Raw genomic sequence first — 8,094 nt, 5'->3', positions numbered from 1 at the left:
CGTAATGGAACAGAAGACCACCTCAATACACGTAATGGGACAGAAGACCACCTCAATACACGTAATGGAACAGAAGACCACCTCAATACACACGTAATTGAACAGAAGACCACCTCAATACACGTAATGGGACAGAAGACCAACTCAATACACACGTGATGGAACAGAAGACCACCTCAATACACACGTGATGGAACAGAAGAACACCTCAATACACACGTGATGGAACAGAAGACAACCTCAATACACACGTGATGGAACAGAAGATCACCTCAATACACACGTAATGGGACAGAAGACCACCTCAATACACACGTAATGGAACAAAGAACCATCTCAATACACACGTGATGGGACAGAAGACCACCTCAATACACACGTAATGGAACAGAAGACCACCTCAATACACACGTAATGGAACAGAAGACCACTTAAATACACACGTAATGGGACAGAAGACCACCTCAATACACACGTAATGGGACAGAAGACCATCTCTATACACACGTAATGGAACAAAGGACCACCTCAATACACGTAATGGAACAGAAGACCACCGCAATACACACGTGATGGAATAGAAGACCACCTCAATACACGTAATGGAACAGAAGACCACCTCAATACACCCGTAATGGGACAGAAGACCACCTCAATACACGTAATCGAACAGAAGACCACCTCAACACACCCGTAATGGGACAGAAGACCACCTCAATACACACGTAATGGAACGTAAGACCACCTCAATACACGTAATGGAACAGAAGACCACCTCAATACACACGTAATGGAACAGAAGACCACTTAAATACACACATAATGGGACAGTAGACCACCTCAATACACACGTAATGGGACAGTAGACCACCTCAATACACACGTAATTGTACAGAAGACCACCTCAATACACACGTAATGGGACAGAAGACCACCTCAATACACACGTGATGGAACAGAAGACCACCTCAATACACACGTGATGGAACAGAAGACCACCTCAATACACGTAATCGAACAGAAGACCACCTCAATACACCCGTAATTAGACAGAAGATCATCTCAATACACACGTAATGGAACAGAAGACCATCCCAATACACACGTAATGGAACAGAAGACCACCCCAATACACACGTCAATACAAACGTAATGGAACAGAAGACCACCTCAATACACGTAATGGAACAGAAGACCACCTCAATACAGCTGTAATGGGACAGAAGACCACCTTAATACACACGTAATGGAACAGAAAACCACCTCAATACACACGTAATGGAACAGAAAACCATCTCAATACACGTAATCGAACAGAAGACCACCTCAATACACCCGTAATTGGACAGAAGACCACCTCAATACACACGTAATGGAACAGAAGACCACCTCAATACACACGTAATGGAACAGAAGACCATCTCAATACACGTAATGGAACAGAAGACCACCTCAATACACACGTAATGGAACAGAAGACCACCTCAATACACGTAATGGGACAGAAGACCACCTCAATACACGTAATGGAACAGAAGACCACCTCAATACACACGTAATTGAACAGAAGACCACCTCAATACACGTAATGGGACAGAAGACCAACTCAATACACACGTGATGGAACAGAAGACCACCTCAATACACACGTGATGGAACAGAAGAACACCTCAATACACACGTGATGGAACAGAAGACAACCTCAATACACACGTGATGGAACAGAAGATCACCTCAATACACACGTAATGGGACAGAAGACCACCTCAATACACACGTAATGGAACAAAGAACCATCTCAATACACACGTGATGGGACAGAAGACCACCTCAATACACACGTAATGGAACAGAAGACCACCTCAATACACACGTAATGGAACAGAAGACCACTTAAATACACACGTAATGGGACAGAAGACCACCTCAATACACACGTAATGAGACAGAAGACCACCTCTATACACACGTAATGGAACAAAGGACCACCTCAATACACGTAATGGAACAGAAGACCACCTCAATACACCCGTAATGGGACAGAAGACCACCTCAATACACACGTAATGGAACAGAAGACCACCTCAATACACACGTAATGAAACAGAAGACCACTTAAATACACACATAATAGGACAGTAGACCACCTCAATACACACGTAATGAGACAGTAGACCACCTCAATACATACGTAATTGTACAGAAGACCACCTCAATACACACGTAATGGGACAGAAGACCACCTCAATACACACGTAATGGAACAGAAGACCACCGCAATACACACGTGATGGAATAGAAGACCATCTCAATAAACACGCGATGGGACAGAAGACCACCAAAATACACACGTAATGGAACAGAAGACCACCTCAATACACACGTAATGGAACAGAAGACCACATCAATACACGTAATGGAACAGAAGACCACCTCAATACACCCGTAATGGGACAGAAGACCACCTCAATACACGTAATCGAACAGAAGACCACCTCAACACACCCGTAATGGGACAGAAGACCACCTCAATACACACGTAATGGAACGTAAGACCACCTCAATACACGTAATGGAACAGAAGACCACCTCAATACACACGTAATGGAACAGAAGACCACTTAAATACATACATAATGGGACAGTAGACCACCTCAATACACACGTAATGGGACAGTAGACCACCTCAATACACACGTAATTGTACAGAAGACCACCTCAATACACACGTAATGGGACAGAAGACCACCTCAATACACACGTGATGGAACAGAAGACCACCTCAATACACACGGGATGGAACAGAAGACCACCTCAATACACACGTGATGGAACAGAAGACCACCTCAATACACACGTAATGGGACAGAAGACCACCTCAATACACACGTAATGGAACAGAAGACCACCTCAATACACACGTAATGGAACAGAAGACCACCTCAATACACACGTAATGGAACAGAAGACCACCTCAATACACGTAATGGAACAGAAGACCACCTCAATACACCCGTAATGGGACAGAGGACAACCTCAATACACGTAATGGAACAGAAGACCACCCCAATACACACGTAATGGAACATAAGACCACCTCAATACACGTAATGGAACAGAAGACCACCTCAATACACCCGTAATGGGACAGAAGACCATCTCAATACACACGTAATGGAACAGAAGACCACCTCAATACACGTAATGGAACAGAAGACCACCTCAATACACCCGTAATTGGACAGAAGACCACCTCAATACACGTATTCGAACAGAAGACCACCTCAATACACCCGTAATTAGACAGAAGACCATCTCAATACACACGTAATGGAACAGAAGACCATCCCAATACACACGTAATGGAACAGAAGACCACCCCAATACACACGTCAATACAAACGTAATGGAACAGAAGACCACCTCAATACACGTAATGGAACAGAAGACCACCTCAATACAGCTGTAATGGGACAGAAAACCACCTTAATACACACGTAATGGAACAGAAAACCACCTCAATACACACGTAATGGAACAGAAAACCATCTCAATACACGTAATCGAACAGAAGACCACCTCAATACACCCGTAATTGGACAGAAGACCACCTCAATACACACGTAATGGAACAGAAGACCACCTCAATACACACGTAATGGAACAGAAGACCATCTCAATACACGTAATGGAACAGAAGACCACCTCAATACACACGTAATGGAACAGAAGACCACCTCAATACACGTAATGGGACAGAAGACCACCTCAATACACGTAATGGAACAGAAGACCACCTCAATACACACGTAATTGAACAGAAGACCACCTCAATACACGTAATGGGACAGAAGACCAACTCAATACACACGTGATGGAACAGAAGACCACCTCAATACACACGTGATGGAACAGAAGAACACCTCAATACACACGTGATGGAACAGAAGACAACCTCAATACACACGTGATGGAACAGAAGATCACCTCAATACACACGTAATGGGACAGAAGACCACCTCAATACACACGTAATGGAACAAAGAACCATCTCAATACACACGTGATGGGACAGAAGACCACCTCAATACACACGTAATGGAACAGAAGACCACCTCAATACACACGTAATGGAACAGAAGACCACTTAAATACACACGTAATGGGACAGAAGACCACCTCAATACACACGTAATGGGACAGAAGACCACCTCTATACACACGTAATGGAACAAAGGACCACCTCAATACACGTAATGGAACAGAAGACCACCTCAATACACCCGTAATGGGACAGAAGACCACCTCAATACACACGTAATGGAACAGAAGACCACCTCAATACACACGTAATGAAACAGAAGACCACTTAAATACACACATAATAGGACAGTAGACCACCTCAATACACACGTAATGAGACAGTAGACCACCTCAATACATACGTAATTGTACAGAAGACCACCTCAATACACACGTAATGGGACAGAAGACCACCTCAATACACACGTAATGGAACAGAAGACCACCGCAATACACACGTGATGGAATAGAAGACCATCTCAATACACACGCGATGGGACAGAAGACCACCAAAATACACACGTAATGGAACAGAAGACCACCTCAATACACACGTAATGGAACAGAAGACCACCTCAATACACGTAATGGAACAGAAGACCACCTCAATACACCCGTAATGGGACAGAAGACCACCTCAATACACGTAATCGAACAGAAGACCACCTCAACACACCCGTAATGGGACAGAAGACCACCTCAATACACACGTAATGGAACGTAAGACCACCTCAATACACGTAATGGAACAGAAGACCACCTCAATACACACGTAATGGAACAGAAGACCACTTAAATACACACATAATGGGACAGTAGACCACCTCAATACACACGTAATGGGACAGTAGACCACCTCAATACACACGTAATTGTACAGAAGACCACCTCAATACACACGTAATGGGACAGAAGACCACCTCAATACACACGTGATGGAACAGAAGACCACCTCAATACACACGTGATGGAACAGAAGACCACCTCAATACACACGTGATGGAACAGAAGACCACCTCAATACACACGTAATGGGACAGAAGACCACCTCAATACACACGTAATGGAACAGAAGACCACCTCAATACACACGTAATGGAACAGAAGACCACCTCAATACACACGTAATGGAACAGAAGACCACCTCAATACACGTAATGGAACAGAAGACCACCTCAATACACCCGTAATGGGACAGAGGACAACCTCAATACACGTAATGGAACAGAAGACCACCCCAATACACACGTAATGGAACAGAAGACCACCTCAATACACGTAATGGAACAGAAGACCACCTCAATACACCCGTAATGGGACAGAAGACCATCTCAATACACACGTAATGGAACAGAAGACCACCTCAATACACGTAATGGAACAGAAGACCACCTCAATACACCCGTAATTGGACAGAAGACCACCTCAATACACGTAATCGAACAGAAGACCACCTCAATACACCCGTAATTGGACAGAAGACCATCTCAATACACACGTAATGGAACAGAAGACCATCCCAATACACACGTAATGGAACAGAAGACCACCCCAATACACACGTCAATACAAACGTAATGGAACAGAAGACCACCTCAATACACGTAATGGAACAGAAGACCACCTCAATACAGCTGTAATGGGACAGAAGACCACCTTAATACACACGTAATGGAACAGAAAACCACCTCAATACACACGTAATGGAACAGAAAACCATCTCAATACACGTAATCGAACAGAAGACCACCTCAATACACCCGTAATTGGACAGAAGACCACCTTAATACACACGTAATGGAACAGAAGACCACCTCAATACACACGTAATGGAACAGAAGACCATCTCAATACACGTAATGGAACAGAAGACCACCTCAATACACACGTAATGGAACGGAAGACCACCTCAATACACACGTAATGGAACAGAAGACCACTTAAATACACACATAATGGGACAGTAGACCACCTCAATACACACGTAATGGGACAGTAGACCATCTCAATACACACGTAATTGTACAGAAGACCACCTCAATACACACGTAATGGGACAGAAGACCACCTCAATACACACGTGATGGAACAGAAGACCACCTCAATACACACGTGATGGAACAGAAGACCACCTCAATACACACGTGATGGAACAGAAGACCACCTCAATACACACGTAATGGGACAGAAGACCACCTCAATACACACGTAATGAAACAGAAGACCATCTCAATACACACGTGATGGAATAGAAGACCATCTCAATACACACGTAATGGGACAGAAGGCCACCTCAATACACACGTAATGGAACAAAGAACCATCTCAATACACACGTAATGGGACAGAAGACCACCTCTATACACACGTAATGGAACAAAGGACCACCTCAATACACGTAATGGAACAGAAGACCACCTCAATACACCCGTAATGGGACAGAAGACCACCTCAATACACCCGTAATGGGACAGAAGACCACCTCAATACACACGTAATGGAACGGAAGACCACCTCAATACACACGTAATGGAACAGAAGACCACTTAAATACACACATAATGGGACAGTAGACCACCTCAATACACACGTAATGGGACAGTAGACCATTTCAATACACACGTAATTGTACAGAAGACCACCTCAATACACACGTAATGGGACAGAAGACCACCTCAATACACACGTGATGGAACAGAAGACCACCTCAATACACACGTGATGGAACAGAAGACCACCTCAATACACACGTGATGGAACAGAAGACCACCTCAATACACACGTAATGGGACAGAAGACCACCTCAATACACACGTAATGAAACAGAAGACCATCTCAATACACACGTGATGGAATAGAAGACCATCTCAATACACACGTAATGGGACAGAAGGCCACCTCAATACACACGTAATGGAACAAAGAACCATCTCAATACACACGTGATGGGACAGAAGGCCACCTCAATACACACGTAATGGAACAAAGAACCATCTCAATACACACGTAATGGGACAGAAGACCACCTCTATACACACGTAATGGAACAAAGGACCACCTCAATACACGTAATGGAACAGAAGACCACCTCAATACACCCGTAATGGGACAGAAGACCACCTCAATACACCCGTAATGGGACAGAAGACCACCTCAATACACACGTAATGGAACGGAAGACCACCTCAATACACACGTAATGGAACAGAAGACCACTTAAATACACACATAATGGGACAGTAGACCACCTCAATACACACGTAATTGTACAGAAGACCACCTCAATACACACGTAATGGGACAGAAGACCACCTCAATACACACGTGATGGAACAGAAGACCACCTCAATACACACGTGATGGAACAGAAGACCACCTCAATACACACGTGATGGAACAGAAGACCACCTCAATACACACGTAATGGGACAGAAGACCACCTCAATACACACGTAATGAAACAGAAGACCATCTCAATACACACGTGATGGAATAGAAGACCATCTCAATACACACGTAATGGGACAGAAGGCCACCTCAATACACACGTAATGGAACAAAGAACCATCTCAATACACACGTGATGGGACAGAAGACCACCTCAATACACACGTAATGGAACAGAAGACCACCTCAATACACACGTGATGAAACAGAAGACCACCTCAATACACACGTAATGGGACAGAAGACCACCTCAATACACACGTAATGGGACAGAAGACCACCTCAATACATGTACACACGTTATGGGAAAGAACGCCCATCTCAATACACACGTGATGGGACAGACGACCACATCAATACACACGTAGTGGGTCAAACGACCACCTCAGTACACAAGTATTGGGTCAGGAGACCACCTCAATACACACGTAATGGGTCAGAAGACCACCTCAATACACACGTAATGGGTCGGAAGACCACCTCAGTACACAAGTAATGAAACAGAAGACCACCTCAATACACACGTAATGGGACAGAAGACCACCTCAATACACACGTAATGGG

Source organism: Saccoglossus kowalevskii, chromosome 7, assembly GCF_978046115.1.
Source record: "Saccoglossus kowalevskii chromosome 7, keSacKowa6.1, whole genome shotgun sequence".
Classification (NCBI taxonomy): domain Eukaryota; kingdom Metazoa; phylum Hemichordata; class Enteropneusta; family Harrimaniidae; genus Saccoglossus; species Saccoglossus kowalevskii.
The sequence above is the reverse complement of the archived record's forward strand: the minus strand, read 5'-3'. Positions refer to the sequence as shown.